The sequence below is a fragment of the Sturnira hondurensis genome, unplaced genomic scaffold, assembly GCF_014824575.4.
Source record: "Sturnira hondurensis isolate 20B ecotype Veracruz unplaced genomic scaffold, ASM1482457v3 Scaffold0000396, whole genome shotgun sequence".
Taxonomy (NCBI): domain Eukaryota; kingdom Metazoa; phylum Chordata; class Mammalia; order Chiroptera; family Phyllostomidae; genus Sturnira; species Sturnira hondurensis.
The window spans coordinates 2395907-2422010 of record NW_028073027.1 but is presented as its reverse complement, the minus strand read 5'-3'; the positions used below and the strand labels follow the sequence as shown (position 1 = coordinate 2422010).

Below are 26104 nucleotides of genomic sequence, written 5' to 3'. Positions count from 1 at the left end.
AGTAATTTCACCAAGTGAGGACAGCAAACCTGCCAGGCTGACTCCGTAGCCTGTCTTCCCATTACACTGCCCTGACTCTCCCAGTTAGTGCAGACGGAGGTCGGAGCCCTGGCTTACAGGTGATATTTGGCAAGTCCCTGCACGTCTCTGGGATTCAAGTTCATTCTCTCTGAAGTGAGCGGGATGATTCCGATGATCTCCACGGCTCTCCAGTCCAAAAGGTCTATCATTTTGACTTTACTATCTCATGTGCTAAAACCTTGTAATTGCTGGCATAAGATACACTCTCCCTGCTATAACTGCCCAATTATTATTATTGTTTTTACCTGTCACTTCAAAAAAACTTCCTTCTGAGTCATTTGTCCTATGCCATTTTTTACTTGCTGAGGAAGCCAAAAGTTCTTCAGCCTGGAGACAGAGATGGTGTCCTCAAAGATTTTCGTCTAAGCCCTGCTGTCTTTGTGTAATCGGGCTTCCACCTGAGGCTGTTCGAACCGCATTGCTCTCCCAGAAAGGCCCCCCAGCTTCTGGCCCCTCCGTTTCCACCCTCCTCCTGAGCAACGGCCCTCTTCTGACCTAACGCATCTCCTCAATAACAGCTCCCCAAACAGTTCTTCTAACCTCTTCACGTGTCTGCTATTGCCCCCTTTCAGGCTCGCGCTCCCTCTCTCGTGGTTCTTGTAGCTTCCTATTTCTCAAACCTATGGTGGAATACCTGAAATGCTTCAAATATAGATGCCTAGGCCCTACACCAAACCAACGAAATCAGAATTTTGAAGAGTGGGATCTGAGCAGGAGTATTATTTTAAAATGTAGACGTTTTGTGAGCGATTCTAATGTGTGGCGTGATTAAGGATCATTGTCTAGCTCTGTGAGTCTCAAGTGGGAAGAATAAGCAAATCAGAGTCACCTGGGCAGCTGGTTATTGCTGACTCCCAGGGAGGGGAGTCTGGGCATGTGAAATAAACAAGGACAGACCTTCCAGGTGGTTTGGAGAGGTCCCTTTATGAAACAAAGTTCTAGCTGAACCTCGAAAGCAGGAGGGGTCACTATACCCTCCCGACACTCACCTTAGCAGAATAACCCAAGTCTTCTCATGGTGTCCTGCACTGCGTTACTATTTCTAATCACAGAGAGCAATGCAGAAAAAAGCACTTGGGAGTAAAATCCATGTTCTTTTTCTCTGTCTGAACTAACTGCCTAGGTGACTTTGGGGGAATCCCTTTTCTAAGGCTTCACTTTCCCCTACCTGTAAAAGAAAGTTATTAAATTACTAGATAATCACTAAGCATCCTTTCTATTTTATTATTGTATTATTTTAAGGCCTCAAATGTATTGTTTCTCAACTATTACAAAACCAGGCCCACCAGACAATGCATCTAGACATGCCTATTTCTGACCCCTGGTGAAAATTGCCCATTGCAGGCCAATACCAGGGCTGCAAGGGCTTCTTCAGGCTCCCTCACTATATCAAGATCTATCCCTGCCCACACTTCAGTGTAGGCCACTGAACCTCCACAGCGATCTTCTCTGTCAGTGCCCTCTGATAACAACCGCATCTCATAGCAACCCCCTTCCATGTTTCTGGGCTTCCCACTTCCTGCAGGAAGGACTCCTTTCTGAACATGACTTAGAGATGAACTGTGTTCATGGACAGGCCCTCTGCTCTCACCACTCCAGCAGCCCAGTGATGCTCAGGAAGTGGTTACAGGTGGTTGCAGTGTGGCCCTGCGACCTTCCCTCCCTCCATGTATATACCCGACCGGGGATCAAACCCACAACCTTTCAGTATACTGGACAGTGCTCCAACCAACTAAGCCACGTAGTGAGGGCGGCTTGTGCATCTTAAATGCAATTCTACTTACCTAACCCATGCTAGTCATAGGTTAAAGATGATAAAAAGCATGATCATATTAAAGATATTTACCTACATTTCAGAGAAAACAATTTCAAAACAGTCCAGAGAAAAGGACAGGCATAATTCCATAGAAAGAATTTCTCAAGGGAAATTTGGATCAAGAAAAATGAAAGACTCTCATCAAAAACAAGAGTCTACAAACGACCACTCACAACACCTACCGTTGCCTGCTTCGGTAAGTAAAGTTTCTGGAGCACAGCCAATGGATGCTTTCAAACCTCAGTGGCAGAGTTGGGTAGTTTGGACAGAATTGGGTAGTTCGGACAAAGATTCAATGGCCAGCAAAGCTGGAAATACTAGTTGATCTTTTCCAAAAAGAAAAAAAAAAAGGTGTTTGCTGACCCGACCTAAAAAATAAAATTTTAATTATACTTCAAATTATAAAGGAGAGACTGGGCAAGTGTGTCAGTCGGTCAAGTGGAATGTTTGTGAGAATGGTTTGGGTGTATACAACTCTCGTGACAAATGAGATGCACAAAGAGCACCCACCTGGGGAAGCTCGAGCTATGGGCAAATCACCAAGGGCTAACAGACTGAATGTGATTCGTGCTGCAAGATCAGATTAGGAAGCTTGTAACTCAGAACAAGCTTTTCTCAATAAAAGCTTGATTTTTTGGAGGGATTTTGGATTTGGGATTTTAGACAACACTTTAAAAACAATCTTTACATCTCAATAAAGCTACAGATGAGTTTTAAAATAGATGGTGTATGAGACTGCATGATAGAAAGTCATAATTACTAGGAGCGGCATGACTTCCCAATGAACAAGACCCCTGCCTTCCCCCAGAACAATTTGGAACACTGTTTTCTGTGGATGGTTTTTTCCTCTTGCATCTATGCATTTTATTTTTGCCAATTTTTTTTACAATCCTCTTCAATTTTGCCATTTGAGAAATCTTCCCATTTTCATGCAGTTATGTCCCTGTTCCTTATACAGAACACTTAAACTGGAGACAATCCCACATCTAAATTCTCTTCATTATATTCTGACTTACATTAGATGTATTTCTCTGCAAAAATATCTACAACAGCTGATTTTTTTAGGTAAATGATTCAAGGTAAGTTTCAAATTATTTCATCCTGTTTCCCCCACCTTCCTACCCCAACAAGCCAGTCTCACATTCACAGTTTCTCTAACCCCATGGAAAAGTCAAATCTCTGTTAGTTGGCTATTTTAAAATGTGGTATGTTTCTTTAACATATGACTAGCATTCTCTCTAGCTTTCATTTGATTTCTAAATGATACGGCAACGGTCTTCATTCTTGGTCTGTGTAATGTTATTTATGCAGTATTCTCCGGTTTATTTTTCCCCTATAACTAGTTTATTCAAAATAAACACAGTATCACTCCTAGTCCAGGAATCTATGCCCTCGTCTTCAGTTGTGGTTCTCTGGTCGCTGCCAAGCTGTGCCCGGGGAACTCCCTCAGACACTTGGTAGCTGATGTTTGTTTTTTCCAATACGCAATCTCCTGTCCTTCGGAGCATTAGATGTCTTTAACAATTTTTAATTCTAGCTTCCAGGAGCCTGAGTGAAACTGCAGATTACACAGTAGGCTTTCTTTTTTCTCCATTAATATATTTCTTAATTTATTCCTTGACTATAGTACATTTTCTATTGCTACTAAGTCTATGTCTTCCTTGTCTAAGCTTAGGATAAAGAGTGACCATTGGAGGCTAAAAGAAAAAAATTTAAAAAGGAAGAAAACCGCTCTAAAGGAAAGAGCTTTATCCAGTGCAGAATAGCTATCCTCAGGACTAATCGTCAGGTTTTACATAAGTGCAAACAGCTTAGGGATTAGATAAACGTGATTACTTGTGATTAATGAGATAAACCTCTTTTAAGCAAGATGTTTATAACCCTGATATCAGATAGTCTCTGTGACCTGCAGGCTTGTGAGGTCACATTGTTACTGTACGGGCTCAGAACAATTCAAATTTAGTATATTTGTTTTTAAAAAGCTAGACAAAGAACATACATGCATCACCCACGGACACGAACAATGGCATGGGGATTGACTGTGGGAATGGGGATTGGAGGAGAGGGACAAGAGGGGGAAAATTGGGACAGCTATAATAGCATAAACAATAAAAAGACAAAAATAAAGAAGATACAAACATAAAAAACTAAACAGCTATAGGCACAGCTGTACGAGGACAGTACAGCTGTCTTCCCTCCCCATTTTTATACACCCAAACCATTCTTACAAAATTTTAGATCTTTCTAACAGCAGCCAGCTGCCATTTGTAGTTATGTTCTTCCCATCCTACTTATCAAAAAACTTTATTTTTCGAAGTAGTTACCTTTGTCACAATTATTGCAAACACCCTCTCTCCCAGCTAAGTAAATGATATGATCCACATGAAAGGTGATATTTAATAGATTATTTATTACGAGATGGTCTGTGGTTAGTCGAGTTGATGTTTATATATTTGTGTGTTGGGAAGGTCATCGGACTATAGGTAACTATACTTTTGGAGATGCCGAAACACAGGAGCAGCTGTAGGGCAGAAAACACGGTGTGTTTTTGTTTACACATGGGTGCAATTATGTTTCAGGAAGCTGTTGCAAGCAATGTTGTGAATTTGATCTAAAGATACTTGGAGATTCTGATAGCACTGGTCTCCTCCAAGAAAGAGTTATGACACATAGTTGCACTGAAGAAAATGTTCAGAAAATGAGATTAGTGCCACGATGGGTAAAGGACTCGAATGAGGTAACTGTTGTTTCACTTGGGCTCATTTCAAAGGCCTGGCTGTAAAATTCAGGCTATCATCAAACCCTTCAGTCCTGCCACAGTAAGAGCTATGGATTTCTGGCATCTCCAGTGTTTACTGTTGTGAAAGCTGAATTGTTCCTCTCCTAATGAGGCCATTCCAATTTTGTTACTGTGTGAGAAAACAGAGTGGTAAATTCCATCTCTTTAAAAGAGAAGTGATCTTGGAATAATGTTTCCCTGGTCTTTTGAAATGCAAGTTCAAAATAAGAAGAACAGAAAGTGAGTAAATTATTACATTGTTTCTACTTATATCCAAAGTTTGGTGACTGAGAATCTGAGAATAAATTGTGATGTAAACTCATTACAATGTAATGGTCTTGAATAAATATGATACCCCTTGCCGTTGGGCCTCACTCAAGGAAAGAGGGGATAATATAAATATTTCATAAAAGGGGACATTAGTCATAAAAGAGAGGTAACTAATACACAATAATATAATGAAAGCATACAAAGGTCCATAACAGGAGCATTGAGCATTGATTAGGAACATGGATTTTGGAATCTTGGCTTTGCCACACTACTGCTGTTCGACCGTGAGCAAGTCACTTAAGCTATCTAAGCCTCAGTTTCCTCATTTAGAGAACAGGAATACGAATACCTAATGCATTATGTTTCTGTAAGAGTCAAGCATCTAGCACAGTACCTGGAAGGTACTCAGTGAAAGGGAGGTAATGGTTATAACCATTCCAGACTGTGGTCTAAAGACAAATCCTGAGAACCCTGGGAATGAGGAGACATAGGCGTTACAATGAGGAGTATGGGTCGGTTTCTGGGAGACTTAGTATTCAAGGAGTTTTAGAGTAAATTCTTTGACAAGTTCATGGTATCTTTTAACAAAAGAAGAACAAACAAACCAAATCACTGGACAGGTATTCATACAATAATAAATCCTTAGTATCCCACACTAACGTCCATTGTGATTTATATACAGTGCTCAGATTCTTCACCTGACTAAACGCTATAACTTTTAGCATCAAATTTACATATCATGGTGACTATACCCCAAGTCACCACAGTGATGGTCTCAGACTCCACACTTTGACCTTATTAAGGGTATAGTCACCTACCATCAATGGTAGTATGAAATTGCAATAATCCAATTTGCTGACATGGACACACTTATTAGGTCTTTATGTTGATCAAAACATATTCCCTAGAAAAACAAAAGTAGTTCGTTGATAGAGAGGCAAAATATATGCCCCCTGATAACTTCCTCTAGCTGCCAGGTCATGCCCTACCTGTCCTTGTTTTAGAGTAAAAGCTAACTATAGTGAAAAACAAACTCCATGGTCTCAAAACAAATGCCACAATCAAACTTTATTTCTCACTCAAACAAAGTCTTACAAAGATAGTTCCTTTCAGGCAGCTCTCCTGAGCAGCTCTCTACAGGTGGTGACTCAGAGCTCTAGAATCCTTCCATCTGCTGCCCAGGCCACCCTCTGGGGCTCAAAATAATGCCTCAGGGTCCTCTCTATCCAGCCTGTATGCAAAGAGAGGAGGAAAGCCCAGGGGAGTGATGGGAGGGAGTAAGAAAAGAATGTATGGTAATCTTAGGTTAGGAGGTCTTGACATAGCTTGCCACGCTCCTGTCCATGGTGTGTTGCTAAGAACAAGGCTACATGGCCACATTAAACTTAAAGGGAAATTGAAAAACATGAATAAATGTGCCCAGAAGAAAAATCAAACAGTTTGCTTAACACATACCAAAAATTCCTTTTTGAATTTTTTTGAGGGGTGTTAGATTTGGGATTTTAGACAACACTTTAAAAATAATGCCTTTTAGACCCTGGCCAGGTAGCTCAATTGGTTAGAGCACTGTCCCCATATATCAAGGTTGTGGGTTTGATCCCCAGTCAGGGCACATAAAAGAATGAACCAATAAATGCATTCATAAGTGGAATGATAAACCAAAGTCTCCCTCTCTCTCTCTCTCAAATCAATAAATTAAAAAATACCTTCTATGTAAATGTGTGGACACATACAGGCATATGTGTGTAGAACTGACTCAGTAATTCTGAGAAACATGCTATATAAAATCTTTGGCATTTTTTACCCCTTCATGCTTCCTCCTAAGAAACCATAGACCTCTCATTTTTGAGAGAACAGTACTTTGGAATGATGTAAAGATTATCCCCAACCAAGAGAAATCTATCAAAATCTTTGAAAGAAAATCTTGAAAGAGGTTTTTGAGACATTTACTCGAACTAGAGTGGAAAGAAAACTTCTCAGGATTCTCAGACACTTGATTTAAATGCACACCTCACCAAACCTCTACTAAAGCAGGATATGTTATATGTACTTATCTTTTGAATGTTGATATCTCTGTATTTTTCTCTGGTAAATTCTATGGCATGGGTAATAAGTCTGTACTATGAAAAGGGATCAGAGTTAAGACCTAATCACTTTGCATGTGTCTCTGTAAACTTTCTGGACAAACAGAGCACCGGGAATAGGAGAGAACACTGGAAACATGACCACCTTTCAATATATCATAGCAGGGAAGAGCACAGAACTTGAAGGGAGAACACTTAGAAATTTAATAGGGCTTTTCCACATTCCAGCTTATGAGGATCCTGTGCCATCATTCATCACACAACATGCACGCACACAATTCAGTTTGCATAGTGTGCTTTAATTTACCTACAGGTAATAACAACATACCACTGAGTATTAATGACAAACCTATACAATCTGGAAAGTTAGACATCCAAATTTATCCAAATTGCACATATGTTTCAGATATATTAAGCAAAAAGGGCAACTATTAAAAACATACTTTGAAGAGAATACAGACCAAGCTTTAACCACTCTTACCATAGTGGTTAAAAAAACTATAGTGGTTACCATAGAGGGACAAAAACTTCCCTCAATCACATATTTCCTAATTAGAGATTTTGAATGTCTCTTAAAAAACTTAGAAATTGATTTGTACTTATTATATTATGATTGGCTTATTTATCAATATAACATACAACTGTAAATGTTATGAAATCATAATGAAGGAGACTCACTTCAGGAAAATGAGCTATTTATCCAGCTACTCACAGACCAAATGAAATTACCCAAGGCCAGTCTTCTGTCCTGCTCAAAACCAGATGCTCCTGTGTGGATTGTTTACTCAAGTGCTGATAACCAGGTTCTTCTCCGCAAGTCTGTAGTTTGTCCCTTTAGCAAACATTCACTGAGTACCTACTACTTGCTGTGAAGTGTGTCACATGCCAGAAATACAGAGAATAAATCAAATGCTATGAGAGCCCACAGGAGAGGTGGAGATGGAGATGGATTGGCTATCAAACCCATATTAAGAGCTAGGTTTGTGCATTTCAGTGTATATATCTGTCCCTTAACCCAAATAATCTAGAGCTGCAGCCCTGGCTGGTTAGCTCAGTTGGTTAGAGAGTCATCCTGACATGCCAAGGTTGTGGGTTCAATCCCTTGTCAGAGTACATGCCAAAAGCAACAAATGAATGTATAAATAAGTGGAACAAAAATATCTCTCTCTCTCCTTCCCCATCTCTCTCTCAAATCAATAAAAAATTTTTAAAAAATATGTAAAAAATTTTACTCCAATCCTGACATATGCCCCTATGTCACGGTGATCTGAGGAATTCTCAGACAAATAGAGCTCATTTCTGGAGCTATAATATGTGGCAATAAAGAACTTCCTGGTACACCTGAGTTCCTACATAGATTTGCCTGTCCCTTCATGTCTCAGACATCTTCAGTGGCTCCTGGTTGAATTAAGTTCAAACTCAATGACATGACTTTGAAGCTGTGTGAAGATCTGACCCTAATTTCATCTCATAATTAAGTATAAATCACATCCTTGTCTTAATTTCTAAAATAATTCTTGCATTTTATGGTTTACTCTTTCCATCAATCAAAATAGTTTTTCATATTTGTTTACTAATCAACAGCTAATCTTTACATCTCACTTCAAATATAATTCTTTAGAAATATTTCTTATCCATTTTAAGTCTAAATAAATCTGCCTTCACACTCCCATGGAAAATTGCCAGCTCTTACTGAATTCTACCTTGTGCAATAGTTAGTTGCTCACATGTCTGTCTGCTTTTATTCCTTATAACTAGAGACAAGAACAATGCATTACTATACCTCAATATCTACCACTGTGCCTATTACAGTGTTTGTGCAAGTATGTGCTCAATAAATTCACATTAACTTGAATTACTCTGTGTTTTCCTTGTCTAGACTAGGTGAAACTTTCAAGAAAAAAAGCAGGCTCAAGTCCTGCCCACTCACTAGCTACTACTTTTTCCCCCCAGGGACTATAGGCCCCCAGATCATCTCCACTTTGGCCCTTCGATTCTTGCTCTTCCGTCCACCCACCAACACACAGACCAACAGCCTTCTATTACAGAAGCTCCCTCAAACCACCTATCCCCTTCCATTTTTTATTTAAGCAGAAGGATCACAAATTTAATGCCTGTAAATGCAGGGCTTAGGATATAAATGCAAGAATCCAGCTGCTGTAAGGTAAGATGTAGAGCTGGAGACAATCTACCCCTATGAAGTCAACCAGGCTGTTATTTTCTTAGTTTCCAGACAAACATGCTGTTTGTATAATAATACAGTTACAATGCTACCACTGCATCACAAGGCAACACACCATTCTGATAACCCACTAAGCTCCATTTTCTGTATCTTTGTTTACGTTTGTTCTCTCCACCAGAAGTACCTCCATTTATCTGTCTTTCAAGGCCTGGAGCTAATGTTACTTCCCCCTCTAAACTTTTCCAATCCTTGCAGGTGGAATTTGTATTTTTCCTCATATTCCCATTGTACGTTTTCAAGAACTTTAGTATACAACTCATCAGAGCTAATCTTGTACTAGTCGTAGTATTGTATATCAATTAGCCTTTTTGTATGTTGTCAACCTCTACTTCACTCAACATAGTGTCTTGCATACATAAATTCTGTACAGATATTGCTACTTAAACTCTTGTACCGTTTATTCCTTCGCTAGGCAGTAGCAACTGTGATCTTGGCCCTAAACACCACAAAGCAGGTTTCTGAATAGCACTATACCCACATAGTGGATGGAAAAAAAATCTGTTTCAAATGATTAGGCAATGTTCCTTGACTCAATTAAAAAAATAGTGGCAAATCAAGGTCAGAAGCTGTATCTGCCAAAACAAGACCCATACCGAGTTGCCTTAGACATGGGCACTCTTACCAATGTGTCTCTCCAAGAGAATAGACAGACAGTATAATTGATGAATACACTCTTGATATTGAACTTATAGTTTTTGACGGGTAAGGAGGTAGTTTGGTGGGTGCGCTGTGAAAACGCTAGGAACTTGGAAGCAACCAGTGTAGAGAAATTCCCCCCACTCGGCATTTTAACAGTGCTGTGATTTGTGGACATCACTATTTAACGAAGCACACAGCTGTGCAAGAAGAGCAGGAGGCAGCATTTAGCAATAAAGGGCCAGTGGGAAATCTGGCAATCCTGGTCATCTGGAATTTCCCTAACTCACAAGCTGCTTCTCCTTCCAATGTCCTCCTCTAGCTCAACCTCCAGTCACTCTTGGAAACAACATTTTAATTACATAAATAACTGAGCCAAGAAATTGCAGTATAAGTCCTGCCCTTTAACTCATCTTTAGCAAGTGTATTTTTATAATACACACCAGGACATGGAGTTCGACAAATGAGCAAGATAAAATAAGACATGATCTACAGCTTCGGCTAAAACAGTAATGGAAACATTGAGGGAAGTTAAAAAAAGAACTCTCTTTGGGTAATGTAAATTATTTCTTTTAATTAAATTAGCTCTGTCCTTTCCTATGTTAGCTGCAAACAAAAGTTTCCAAAGCAGGAATTAGAAAAACTTTGTGATGCCCTGTAAAGCTGAGTTTTGCAGTTCGACTTAAATCCTTAGCTCAGTAACTTATTAATTGTCAGACATAAGCAAGTCATTTGACCGGTTAGAGTTACATTTCCCTCCTCTACAACATGGGGGTAATAGGATACACCCGATGAAGTTGTTAGAAGGATTACCCGAGAAAGTACATTTACAAGATCTAGCGCCTAGGGATACCAGTTAGTGTGTATTTCCTCTTTTCCTTTCCTTCCCCACCCTTTCCCCCCAACACATACACAGAGCTGCATGGCTTGATGGTGTAGCGTAAGTTCAATAAAAACTAGACTGCTTTTTAAAGCATAATAGATTTAAGTACTTAATATCTGTACTTCTTGCTATTATACATCTTCTTGCTATTCTTCACACAACACATTCTGCTTGCTATTACTAAGTAAATGATAAGTGCCTTTATTTTAGGAATTCAAAGCATTTATTGATACATATATTTATCCATTTCCAAAATATTCCTGTAAAGTAAAGCAGAGGCACAAACATCATTCCTATGGGTAAAGAAAGGTGAAATTGCATGACCCAAATCTCTAAAGGGAACTGCAGCCCTTTGGTTATACACTTCCTTTCTTATACTACACTGCCTCAAGTTTTTCAAAATTGAAGACAAGATGAATAATCCACAGAAATATTTATGAAAGTCATTATAAATCAAAAAGCAGCTATAATTCTTTAATAATGAAAAAATCAATGTCTGTTTACTATATTTTTCATTAAGAATAAACAACATAAAACTCCATCAGGTATAGATAAACCTAAAATAAAGGAAAAGGAAAGTTTCAACATTATATTCCAGTTTTAAAGTTTGTCCTCATCATGGAAAAAGAAAAAAAATTAAACCAAAAAATAATGCATGTCAGTCAAAAATAGATCTTGATGTTTGCCAAAGACTGATGAAATAAAGCCACAAGTAGTCAATAGTCAATTCTTTTGAAAAACAAAGGTATTAAGATTATAAGTAGGAAAACTTCGTGCTAATTTTGTTGCAAAAGCAAACATAAAAGCATACCAAAAAAGGAGAGTAGTAGTTTATTTAATGTTTATTTAATATTCTATCTTTCTTGTTTTCTTTCTTTTTTTAAATCATTGTATAACCTAATTGATTTTATAGGTTATACAATTTCAGCAGTTTATAGGAACTGCTGAAACTGGCTCCACATATTAAGTTAACTGATAGTACATATTGTTGTTTGAATTCAATTTTAGTAAGCCATTTTATTCTACATATTGTCAAAGCTGCTTTTAAAGAATATCTATCAGTCTGTAGGTAAGATCAATGTTATGGGCTACAGATAGCTTAAGAAAAGAAAGGAAGAGAGACAGAAAGAGAGGTGGGAAAGTGGAGGAGGAATAAACTGGAATGGAACAAATATGATATATCAGATCCTAGTGCATGTAGTCTTATGAAATGTCATGGTTCAACCTATACAGTGGGGTCTGTCCATAAAGTATCCAGCCATATACAATGAAAAACAGACACTTATTGAAGAAGATACAATAAACATTGTACATAGGACAATGATGCATCAGTCCCCTTCAAAGTAGGCACCTCGGGACCTCACACCATTCTCCCAATCAGCATCAGCTGTCCCATCCTATTTTCCTGAATCTCATCAATAGTCTGAAATCTCTTCCTTTTCATAGGTTGTTTTAATTTTGGGAAAAGGCAAACATTGCAGGGTACCAAATCTGGGCTATGAGGGGCTGAGTCAGCTGGGTGGTTTGATGGTTTGCCAAAAAACTCTGCACAAGATGTGATGCATGAGCAGGCAGGTTGTGGTGATGAAGCTGCCAATCACCAATTGCCTATAGCTATGGCCTTCTGAGCCACCCAAATAGGTTCCAAAGAGGAATGTTCAAGCTTAATGTAAAATCTGATACAGATTTGTTGCTCTAGTCACTCAGTCATTTTGAACTCAATGGCCACACAGTACACATGCTCACTCAAGGGCATCTACTGCCCCCATTGACTAGTACAGTAAAGTCATCATTGTTCACATATGTGCATTCCAGTCCACTCTCCTTGGCTGTGAGGTTACATTGATGTCGGACAAAACATTCTTGTAATATTAACAATGGTTGGACTTTTTCTGGACAGAACTCGTGGATGTTTATGTCTGTGTATGAATATGTGTGTGCTCCATACACAGCATATTTTTATTATGGCTAATGTCAAAAATATTAGAAAGCCACTTCAAAGAATAGTTAAGATAAATTTTTAATGAAGTTTCTACTTATGTAAGTATACTAAATGTTTAAAATATTTTGAATATGAGCTTTAAATTTGCCTTACTGATTTTTTTAAAAAATTGTTACTTTTATTGTGGTATAATTGACATACACTATTATATTTGTTTAGTCCTACAATATAATGATTTGGTATTAGTATATATTGTGAAATAATCTCTACAAAATTAATCTAGTTAACCTCTGTCACCATATACAGTTATAAATTTTTTTTCTTATGGTGAGGACTTATAAGATCTACTCTCTTGCTACTTTCAAATATATACTAGAGTATTATTTATTATAGTTCCCATGTTTTGTATTACATCCCTTTGACTTATTTATTTATAACTGGTAGTTCACACATTTTTACTTCCTTCACGAATTTTGCCCCTAACCCAATAAAATAATCACTTTATGGCAAATTCAGAAAAATGAAGATGTGAGACATGTAAGTAATAGAATTTTATCTCTGCTATGAATATAGTTATTCAAATATTATGCAAACATCCAGCTAGATATTGGACATGAACTGGAAAATAGGAATGTTTAATTCACTGAAGTAATTAACAGAACAGTAGATGATTTTTTAAAACTCTGCTTTTGGCTAATGTTATCATAAAATTGTGCTATTAAAAATTATATGTTAGTACAGTTCTAACATCATTCAATGTTGACAGCAATTATCAGCAAAATTAAAATGCTCCATCCACATATATATATACCACTAAAATCTTAGGTTAGTGAGCTAGCAAGAATGCTTTCAAGAAATCACAATGAAACAAAATGAGAAGAGACCTAGTATATAGGGGGTGTGGGTCTTTTTGTGGGAAGAAAAAAATATGCAAAATGTGAAGGATTGTTCCTCCTGAGTTTGGGGGCCCCTTTCCATTGAAGCAGCAGGGTCTAGAGTTAGGACTCCAGCTTTAGGCAATGTTTCAACATCTCTCTCTGGTCCTACTTTGTCTGTCAAGCAAAGCAGGAGACAATCTGCATTCCTTGGTATTAGATACCTTTCTCCTGGCTGATATCGAGGATCTAGGTAATTCTGATTTGTAGGCGTTAGAGAAGTTTGCCAACATCAGATGTATGGCTGGATGTCATAAGGTGCTAAAGGCCCATGGGCAGAAGATAGGAAGAGTCTCTGGTACATAAAACAGAATTAAGGACAAAGGTCACAAGGGCAACCTGACCTCTCTATTTTCTTGCCAAAATAATAGTTGCCATAACTGTCATCCTGTGCACCAGTTATTTGTATTGGGGGTGAACCCAGGGGACAATCATAAAATATTCCAATGTAGAGATTTTCTCCATATTTAAAAAGCATATTTCAGATGAAAGTAAGAAAAGTCCATGCCTTGGTAGACAGGGTACCAGATAGGCAACATAGAATTAATAAATTCTTCCTTAGTTCTGCAAGCCAGGCCAATCTTGGCTTTCTTTTAGGATACTCCAGGCCCTGAAGTGTCACTGTTCTTGTTAAAGGGCTGCTGGCATTGTTCATCCACAGAAGGCTGCTGTTTTCTTCCCAATATGAGCGACTTAAAATGGCAAATGGTCTCCTTTCAAATCTAAACCAGTCTCCCTTTCTACTTTTTGACATGAACAAAGTCTTTCACACATTTGGAGACTCCAATATATCCCCAAGAGGATGTTCCTTTAGAGAATGTCTTAAAAGCAACAGGCTTCTTTTCAGTTTTCTAAATATAATTTTTTATCTTATATTAAATCTGTTTTTATGAAGTCTACATGCTCTCCAGCCCATTAGTGGTTCTGATTTAACTTAAGGGCGAGAGGCATAACCCCTTCAGGGTTGTAACTACCTCACAATAATGAAGCTGTGCTTGTGGTATTAATATCCTTATTATAAATTAGGGTGTCACCATATGGAATCAGTTTATGAAGTGGTTCACTATTTGATGTAACACTGATTGTTTGAAGACATGTGTTGTATATTGCACACTAACTGGAACACATATTCTTAGCACTTCTTGAGATTGGTGAATTATACCTGCTTCATTTCATAGCCCTCTTATTTTTCTGCCCCAAAGGCCTAAAAATGGTTACTTAAATTTTCAGCTAATAAAAACATCTGTTATTATAAGAATATTTTTGAGAACCCAGATAACTAGATACATTTATTTTAGTAGCTCAAACTTATTTACCAACTATGAATATATATTAAACACTATGCATTATTAGCCGGTATTACCAATGAACCCTATTACCCAGTTAACATTTATACTAATCCTATCAGGTAGGTTTCACTGTTACCTTTATTTTACATATGAGAAAACTGAAGCACAGAGTGGCCACGTAATCTGCTTGCAGGACACACCCAGAAAGTGACAGAGTAAAGACCATGACCCATTCTGATGCTCAAGTCCCAGCTCTTGGGCCTGTACCATACAGCTTCCCAGATAGCTTCCCAGATAGCTCAGGCATGGGAAAACCCTGAACTGCCAATGACTAAGTAACATGTTTAATGACCATGTGTTATACAAAAACATTACACCAATGTGGACAGTACTTCTAGGAAGTCATGCAGCTAGATACAGCTAGATAAAACTAAAAACCATAGCATTTTACAAATATTTGGGACACTAGATTTCTCTATACTTTTTCCTCTCAAAGAGAAAAAGTCAGTTTGAGGAATTTTTCTAGCTGCCTGGATTTTTCAAAATTTATAAAACTTCCATGGAGAAGGGATTTCAGCATATTTTATTCATTTTACTATTATTTCAAAACTTTTTTAAAAGTGCCAACCTTGTACTGAACTCTAAGGAAACAGAATTCAATGATTGTACAAGTTACAAAAATGTATGTATAATACAAAGTGCCACACTACTCATTCAGCAAGAAGTATTTATTGAGCGGTTTTCTGTGCTGAACACTATACCAGGTCCGCAGGAAACAACGCTCTGAACGAGAGCTTGGAGCTCTCGTAAACTTAGAGCCTAGCGAGGGGGACAGACCTGGACTGGACACAGTAATCGCCCGCACACAACTCTGACAAGTGTGTGAAGAGAAAGATGCAAGGCACAATGAATGTATAGGTAAGGCCCGAACCTGGTATCAGGGGGTTTCCCTGAGATGGTGGCAAACTAAGATGTGAACACTGGATAGATAGTATCTAAGTGTTGGGCTGTCTAGAGAGCTGAAGAAACTGTTTTATAAGCTCTAGGTTGCTTCACAAAGGAAGTGATGAGAGCTGAGGTTTGAAAAGTTAATTCAGTATTGCCACATCGAAAGCAAGATAAAGAGTATTCTGGGAGAAAATAGTGTACGCTGATATGACCTTGCTATGTGACCTTTCAAGTCAAAACAATACAGACCCACACACAGGTGTCCACACAGCTATCCACACACACTCACTCCACCATGCTGATCATTTTCCTGCCGCCACTGTGGTTCTTCCTTCTTCAAGCCTATTGCACAGGACTAGCCTAATGCGTAAATAAAATCCTTTGGTAAGTGGAAAAAGGATGTATGTGGCTTGGTTTTCCAAACAGAAACCCTGAGAAGTGCTCTCTGGGACAGGTAACAACAAAGTGTCTTTAACTCACACGTGTGATTCTATCAGGTCCTCTCCAGTGAGTAAGGTTTTGTTAGAAATCATGAGGCTATTCGTCACCTCAGTTCCTCCATTAGAAGCAGGTTGAGGTTGCACAAGGCATGCTGGGGACTCGTGTTCCAGCCTTGGTTCTCCCAACAACTGACTTGTGACTCTGGATAAGTCAGCACACATTTATGAGTCTCTGCTTCCTTCTCTTTTGGGAATAAGAACAAGTCGCAGAGCTCTAAATTCTACGGACCACTGATGACATTGTAACCAAACCACAGCGTTGGTGCATTTCCTGGCTTTCCTCTCTCTTAGGATTTAAGCAACCGGATTTTGAAAACTACTTTTATTTAAAGCCATAAATAACTCTTTTTTTGTCCTCTTCTTTCAATCCATCATATACAAACTCAGCTCGGACTGGCAGACCTTTTCACGTAGGCAGCCCTCTGGGTTGGGCCCCATGAAACAGCAGCCGTCAAAGGGGAGTTATGGATGTGAGACGGGCTTTGGAGTCAGGCCTGGCTCTAGTGTTGGCCCATTGGCTGGAACAAAGTTACCAAGTCTAGTATGTCTCATTTGAACAATAAAAATAAAAATGGCACTTACTCTGAAGATTGCAAGGTGATGAAATGTGAAAATAGTATGGAACACACAGCATATTGCCTGAGTCAGTGATCAATTCCTATTGTTAATGATGTGATTTATTAATTTTCTAATATTCTTTATATATACATTATGTTTCCTTACATTCACTATTATCAAGAACACTTTGAGAAATAAGCTATTTAGTGAACTTAACAGAAGAGGAAAATAAACATGAGAGTTCAGTGCTTCCCAAGATCATATTTCAAATGATAGAGCTAAGACTCAGATTCAGGTTTGTGCGTTTTGATCAGTCCTGACTCTTTATCTAGTTCAAAGCAGAGTGGCAGACGGGACGACGCTTCCCCACCCCACCCCAGCCTCCCCAGCACCACTCAGCCTGGGCTTTATCCTTTGGTTCTTTCCCTTTAGCTTCTGCCCTGCTCCCTACACCCTTGGTAAGGCACAGGCTGATTGCCTTGGGATCCAGGAAAGGAAGAAAGCTTGGTGGAATGTATTGTCAGAGTCCAACTTATCTTTGAATGAGCAAAGAATTTAAAGGCCTTAGGGAAAAGGTGATTTACCAATCAAATCTTCCCCTCAACAAGTCACGAAACAATGGAGAGATAATCTATGACAGCCAGAAAAAGGCTCTCTAATGCTCTAAAGACCCAGAGAGGCCCCTGGAGGTTTTTAAATCTGAATCATTTTGGCCCAGGAGGAAGTTGGCTTCAAATGAATTTGGAAAGTGGAGATGCATTGTCAATTCATCTTCCCTACAGTTTCTCTCTGATGTTTCACATTCACTTAAAACCTTTAATTCTCTCAGGGAAGCTCCTAAAACAACAAGAGATCCATTGGAAGCTTAGTAGCCAACACACTAATGCACCTCCAGAGCCGAGGTAGTCCCAGAAGGCCAGTTCAGCAGGGCTAATCCTCAAGCAGAGATAAATTTATAATTTATAACTAGTGAAGTTGAGCATCTTTTCATATATATGTTGGTCATCTGTATTATCTTCCTTGGAAAAGTGTCTATTCAGATCCTCTGCCCATTTTTTAATTGGGTTTTTGCTTTTTTATTTTTTTATGTATGAGTATATTAGCCCCTCATCAGAAGTATCATTTGCAAATATCTTTTCCCATGTGGTTGGTAGCCTTTTTGTTTTGTTGATTTTTTTTTTTTTTGCTGTACAGAAACTTTTTATTTGATGTAGTTCTAGTCATTTACTTTTGCTTTTACTTCCCTTGTCTTTGGGGTCAAGTTCACAAAACCATCTCTGAGACCAAGGTCCATGAGATTAATACCTACGTTTTCTTTAATGTACTTTATTGTTTCAGGTCGTATATGCAAGTCTTTAATCCATTTTGTGTTATTATTTTTATGGTTTCAGACAGCAGTCTAGTTTTATTCTTTTCCATGTGCTTTCCAGATTTCCCAACACCATTTATTTAAGAGGCTATTCTCTCTCCACTGCATGCTTTTTGTACCTTTGTGAAAAATTAGTTTCCCATAACTTTCTAGATTAAACCATGAAGAATTGGAAAACCTACATGAACTGATCACTAGTAAGGAAATTGAATTAATAATCAAAAACCTCCCATAAAACAAAAGTCCAGGACCAGATGGCTTCATTGGTGCAGTATATCAAACACTCAAACAATATTTAATAACTATCCTTCTCAAACTCTTTCAAAAAATTGAAGGGGAAGAATACTCCTTAACTCATTTGCTGATGCCACCATTACTAAATACTAAAACCAGACAAGGAAAACACACACACACACACAGACACAATGGTTATAGGCCGATATCTCTGCTGAACGTATATGCAAAAATTCTAAATGAAATACTAGCAAATTGATACAACATTGCATTAAAAAGATAGTAACTCACAGTCAAGTGGGGTTTATTCCAGGGATGCAAGAATGGTTCAACATATGTAAATCAATCAATGTGATATACAACATTAACAACATAAAAAAAATCATATCGTCAAGTAAATAGATTTAAAAAGACATTTGACATCCAAGATACAAAATCTGTTTATGATTAAAACACTCAGTAAAATGGATATAGAAGTTAAATGTTTCAGATTNTCAAACTCTTTCAAAAAATTGAAGAGGAAGAATACTCCTTAACTCATTTGCTGATGCCACCATTACTAAATACTAAAACTAGACAAGGAAAACACACACACACACACACACACACACACACACACAATGGTTATAGGCCGATATCTCTGCTGAATGTATATGCAAAAATTCTAAATGAAATACTAGCAAATTGATACAAAGATAGTAACTTTGCATTAAAAAGATAGTAACTCACAGTCAAGTGGGGTTTATTCCAGGGATGCAAGAATGGTTCAACATATGTAAATCAATCAATGTGATATACAACATTAACAACATAAAAAAAATCATATCGTCAAGTAAATAGATTTAAAAAGACATTTGACATCCAAGATACAAAATCTGTTTATGATTAAAACACTCAGTAAAATGGATATAGAAGTTAAATGTTTCAGATTAATAAGGCCATATATGACAAATCCGCAGGCAACATCATATTTAATGGTGAAAAACTGAAAGCTTTTCCTATAAAATAAGAAAGAAGGCAAGGATGCCCACTCTCACTGTTATTCAACATACTACTAGAAGTCCTAGCCAGGACAACCAGACAAGGAAAAAAAAATAAAAGGCATCCAAATTGGGAATAAAAAATAAAACTGTCACTATTTGCAGATAACATGATTCTATATATAGAAAATTCTGAAGACTCCATCAAAAAACTACTGGAACCAACACAGTAAAGTTGCAGGGTACAAAATTAATATATAAAATTCCATCATATTCTTATATGCTAATGATGAAATATCAAGGAAAAAATGAAAATAATTGCATTTATAAATGCAAAAATAAAAGATAAAATACCTAGGAATAAACTGAAAAACAGAAGTGAAAGACCTGTATACTGAAAACTACAAGTTGAAAGAACTTGAAGAATACACACAAAAAATGGAAAGATATTTTGTGTTCATGGATAGGAAGAATCAACATTGTTAAAATAACCATATTACCTAAAGCATTATAATACAATGCAGATTTAATGCAATGCCCATCAAAGTCCCAATGGGAATTTTTCACAGAACTAGAGCAAATAATCCTAAAATTTATATGAGATCTCAAATAACAAAAGGAATCATGAGAAAAAAAAGGATAAACCAGAGTGATCATAATCCCTGACATCAAACCACACTACATAGCTGCAATGATCAAAGCAGCATGCTATTGGCAAAAAAAAAACATACCCACAGGCCAATGGGACAGAACTGAGAGCTCAAAAAGATAAGGGTATCAGGATCAACTTCAGAGGGCTTGTTCTGAGTGTTAAAATGAGGCAGGGAGTGCGGAACTGCTGGGGCAGAAGAGGTACTGTGATTTGTGAAGGAAAGAATTTATTAATTTAAAAAATAAACAGGAAAATTAGTCTTTTCCACTAGACTGTAAGTTCTGTCAAAGCAGAAACCATGCTGGTCATTTCACTGTGGGCCATGAACTTTACCATGGTCAGTATTTAGCAGGCATTCAATAACAGTTTAATTGAATCTACTTGTATTAGTTTTTACTGTTCCTTTTTATTCCAGTAGAATTTTTGTGAGGCAAGTGTAATTGATATTAATCTGTTATAGACTGTCAATTCTATAGTAGTATAGTTCTATATATAAATAAAATATCATATAAAGTAATCAAATATTACTCAAAAACTTACCTTAAGCAGTAATCTAAAAATCATTTGGTTTGAGTAAAATCAATAGGCCTTTACTTACAGTGGGCAAAGTAATGTGCTAAGTGCGAGTGATAGAGATATAATAATAAAAAGCAGTTGTATAATTTACTATATGCAGATACTGTTCTAAGAACTTTAAATGTGTCAATATATGTAATTCCCATAACAAGGCAGGTCTTATTATTAGTCTATTTTTACAAGTAGAGAAAATGAAGGAGTAATGTATATATGGCTTTATAGCCAATTAAAAAGTAAATCTGTACTGTGAACTCAGATATTCTGGCTTTAGAAAAATATTAACTACTCTATTTCCCTCTATGAAGTATAACTTATAGCTCTTACCTTAAAGAAAGAAATAATTGCCAGCCCTAATTGATGAAAAAAGCAAAATATAAAGAAGCAAGGAAAAAAAACCTAATTATGAAAGCTCAAGAGACATTTGAATTAAACATGTAAAAATTATTAGACCATGTGAACAGGCTAAAGAAGAAAAACTATGCAATTATGATAATTGATACAGAAAAAACATCTGATATTATCCAATATTCATCTAGGGAACTAGGAATTAAGGGGAATTTCCACAAGTTTATCAAGAATATTTATAAAAAATAAAAATAACACTGCTTATGTCACATGTAATAGCAAGAAACCAGACACTTTTCAAGATCCTAAGGTTGGGAAGAATGCAGGGTGTTCTCTCTCAGGTGTTCTATTCAAAATTGTACTGGGAGCCCTAACTGGTAGAATGAGATAAGAACAGCATACAAAATGTATATGAATTGGGAAGGAAGAAATGAAAACTTTGTTTATTCATAGATACATGATTGTCTGTGTAGAAAATCTCAAAGAATCTAAAGAAGGCTCTTTAACTAATGAGTAAAATTAGTTCACAAAGTACAAGATCACTATGTAAAAGTTAATTTCCTATATATCATATATGAACAATTAGAAATTAAATTTTTTTTGAATTTACGATAATACCAAAAAGAAATATTTAGCATATAGCTAAATATTATAACTAACAATATTATAGCTAATAAACTTAGTATAGGACTTATATAAAGCAAACTATGCAACGCATGAAAAATCAAGAAAGATCTGAAAACTTGGAGATATATTTCTGGTTCACAGACTGGAAAACTCAGTATTGTCAAGATGTCAATTTTTTTTAACTTGATCTATATGTTCAGCATGATCCCCATCAAAATCACAGCAAGTTATTTTTTAACTTATTTAAACACTTATCTTTGGAAATAATTTAAAAGCTTGACTTCGATTAGAAAATAGACTCCAAGTGACTAAAAAAAGTTATGACGCCCATTTCAGCATTTCTTCTGCATGACTAAAAATGCTGGGGTCTTCGACTTAAGCGTTAGCAAGTACGGTTTGCTGTTAACAAGGACAGACAGGGCTGCCCCAGAAATTTTGTCAGATCTGGTTTTGAGTAACTGACACACACTACCTTTTGAAAAGTAGCCACAGGGCCCGTCCTCTGTCTAACCTGTTTCACAATTTCTTTCAAAACTTGTCCCTCAGTTGTATGTAAACCTTTTCTCAACACACAGCGGGCTAAAGGGACTTGACCTTTCAAAAGATCCTCCTTGCCGACAACAGCACAGGCGGCCAGGCCACAGAGCCATGGGAAAGGACAGACTTTTCCATGGGCCCTGCAGAAATCCTGTGACCAGCAACATTTATCGCGTCATTAACTGGACACATATATGAAATAGCGTTTTTTTGTCCGTGTGACCGTCATCCATGGCATCATAGCATCTAGGAAACTTTTCAAAGGGTAAATGCTTGACTGTTTCCTGATTCTTCCAGAGTCCTGAAAAAGCCCCAGGAGTAACAGCAACTTTACCACAACATTTCCTAAACACCAAGCCTTTTGTTTTTGCATGTTGTCATCCCAAATCCTAACTTTCCATGCCTAGAGATGTCACTGACTTCATGGAATATCTATTTCTGCCCTGTAAAAAGGTCTTGTGTCTTTGTGTAAATACATCTTCCGGGTAAAACCAAGTGATCCTCATTTTCTTGACTAGTCATTGCCCACCGTATCCTGAAACACATTTTGTTGTTCACAGTGATACTAGTAAACTGATTCTAAAGTTTATGTGGAAAGGCAAAAGATATAAAATAGCCAACAAAACAAAGAAAAGTAAAATTGGAAGACCCTATGTAATTTCAAGACATACTGTGAAGCTGCAGCAATCAGGACAGCTTGGTGTAGGCAAAAGAATAAACATTTACGTCCATGGGACGTGGGTGGATACAGATAAACAAGGGGAGCAAGCTAGTTCATATGGTAATGGATAAAAGTTGGGGACATCACTTTAAATTCATATTTAGCTTAACATAGAATAGATAGTTGTACATAAAACTTGTTATAAATTATACATACTTTAGTATAAATATTTCCTTGTTCTGTCTGTTGAGATGGCCTAGAAGCAAAAACACTCCAGCAGCAATGAGAATACCTAATGTCCAGATCTTGGTTTATAATATTGCTCTTCAACAAAAGGAACCAGGGATCTTTGAATAAATAGTTGACTCTGGAACTGGGACAGAAAACATGCAAGATGAGCCTGGAACATATTGTATAAGCATAAATTAAGAAAGAGCCAAAAACATTTAAAAGAAACAGTAACATACACAGACAGTAATGAAAGTATGTCAAAGCAACGCAGAAAGCAACCAATGGCCCAAACTGGAGCAATTTAAACAACAAAATAAAGAAAGTGGTACTGAATTATACCCCAAAGTATGAAATAACTATTTATGATATGACTTCATACTCATATCAAGAAATAATTAAATAAATAAGTAAATGTGGAAGAAAAGGCAAATTTGCCATGTGGAATAATTTCAAATAATTTGTGCAGATCCTCAACCCTGAAAGAGGTAGAAAATAACTCCCCATGCTGTAAGCATGGGCTGTACGTAGTGACTTTCTTCCAAAGGGAAGTGGGGGAAATAAATAGCTTTACACTAGAGAAAGCTGATAAACAGTTCATCAGCCCTGTATCAACAATGATTATGCAAGTTAACAGTATGTATTCTTAATGTGATGTGGTGAAAATGTCACTATACCTCTGTGGTTTTCCTCCCCAAAACCCATAATCCCAGTTTTATCATTAAAAAAAATCAACAAATTTTAATTGAAGGGTACTCTATAAAATACCTGACCAACAGTTTTTAAAACAGTCAAGTTCATCAAAAATCAAGAAAAATCTGAGAAAAATGTCACAGCAAAGAGGAACCTAAGGTGATATCCCCAAATAAGTGCTTATGTTTCAGATATTCTACCAATTTTAATTCATGCAGAAAACCTGTCACACCTCATTTCCCTCTCCCTTGGGTTTTATTAATGTGTACTTTAAAGGAAAGCATTTCCTTGGATATCTATTGCTCAAAATCCAAAATTGTTCTGAGGAATATGAATGTATAAAAAATCTTTAGTGAATTAGTTAAAATAATGTGAGTACTTTGTTGAACACTATAATTGTATTCTTTAGCCCATTCTATGTGCTTTCTTCCTCTGTTGAACATTAATTGACTATAATGGTGTGGGTTTATCTCTGGACTCTCTATTCGGTTCCATTGATCAATGTGTCTGTTTGTATGCCAATACCATGCTGACTTGATTACTATGATCTTATAGTACAGTTTGATATTAGGTAGCGTGATTCTTTCAACTTTGCTCTTCTTTCTTAAGATTGCTGTTGCCATGCAGGGCCTTTCATGGTTCCATATAAGTTGTTAAATATTTGTTCTAGTTCTGTGAAATATATCATTGACATCTTGATAGGAATTGCATTGAATCTATAGATTGCTTTGGGTAGTATGAGCATTTTAATGATGTTAATTCTTCCTACCCATGAACATGGTATGTGCTTCCAATTATCTGTGTCTCCTTCAGTTTCATTCTTAAGTGTCTTATAATTATCTGAGTACATGTCTTTCACATCTTTGGTTAGATTTATTCTTAGGTATTTCATTTTTTTGAAGTAGTTATTGTGGATATTATTCCCTTGTTTCAGCTGTTGTTTGTGAACATCATCAATCATGTAGTGGGTGGCCTTTCTGTTTTGTTGGTAGTTTCTTTTGCGGTGCAGAAGCTTTTTAGTTTGATGTGGTCCCATTCCTTTTATTTTGCCTTTATATCTCTTGCCTTTGGGGTCAAATTTATAAATCCTTCTCCAAGACCAAGCTCCATGAGTTTAGTACCTATGATTTGTATGTAATTCATTGTTTCAGGTCTTATATTTAGATCTTGATACATTTTGAATTAATATTTATGCATGGGAACAAACTGTAATATATTTTCATTCTTTTACATGTGACTTTCAAATTTTCCTAACACTGTGTATTGAAGAGGCTTTCTTATCTCCATTGTATAGTTTTGGCTCCTTTGTCAAAAATTATTTGCCCATATGCATGTGGCATTATTTCTAGGCTTTCAATTCTTTTCCATTGGTCAGTGTGTCAGTTTTCCTGCCCAAATCATGATGTTTTGAATATCGTTGCTTTGTAGTAAAATTTGAAGTTAGGTAGTATAATGCCTCTGGCTTCATTCTTTTTCTCAGGATCATTTTGGCTATGTGAGGTCATTTGTGGTTCCATACAAGTCTTATGGTTTTTGTTCTATATCTTTAAAAAACAGCATTGGGATTTTTATGGAAATTACATTAAATTTGTATATTTCTTTGGGTAATATGGGCATTTTAACTATGTTGATTCTTCCAGTTTATAAACACAAAATGTCTTTCCATTTCGTGTGTCTTTTTCAATATAATTAAATAATGTTTTGTAGTTTTTGGTATATAGGTCTTTCACATTCTTTAAGTGATTCTTAAAGTAATTCCTAGGTATTCTATTCTTTCTGTTGCTATTGCAAAATAAATTTTTATACTTTTTTATATTTTATTCTTAGTATATAGAAATGAATTATACTTTTATACATTGATTTTGTCTTGCAACTATACTGAAATGGCTTATTGTTTGTAAAAGTCTTTGAGTTTTTTGGTGGGGTCTTTAGGGTTTTCTGTATACAGAATCACGTCATCTAAAAAATAACACTGCTTTTTTTTTTCATTACCAATTTGGATGCCTTCTATTTCTTCCTCTCACCTGATTTCTCTGGCTGGGACTTCCAGAATTATGTTGAATGAGTGGTGAGAGATGATGTCATTCTCTTGTTCCTGATTTTAGAGGAAGAGCTTTCAGTTTTTCATCATTGAGGATGATATTAATGTCAGTGTGTCACGTACAGCCTTTCTTATGTTGAGATACTTTCCTTCAACACCCATTTTATTCAGTGTTTTAATCATATATGAATGTTGTAT

The 26104-nt window shown here is 36.8% G+C and overlaps 1 protein-coding gene and 1 pseudogene across 4 annotated transcripts in view; both read right to left on the bottom strand.

Moving 5' to 3' along the window:
* Positions 1-26104, bottom strand: part of TP63 (tumor protein p63) — a 223298-nt gene that overhangs the window by 147277 nt on the left and 49917 nt on the right. The window lies entirely within an intron of this gene.
* LOC118979458 (acyl-CoA synthetase short-chain family member 3, mitochondrial-like) overlaps positions 22065-26104 on the bottom strand; it is a 29411-nt pseudogene continuing 25371 nt past the window's right edge.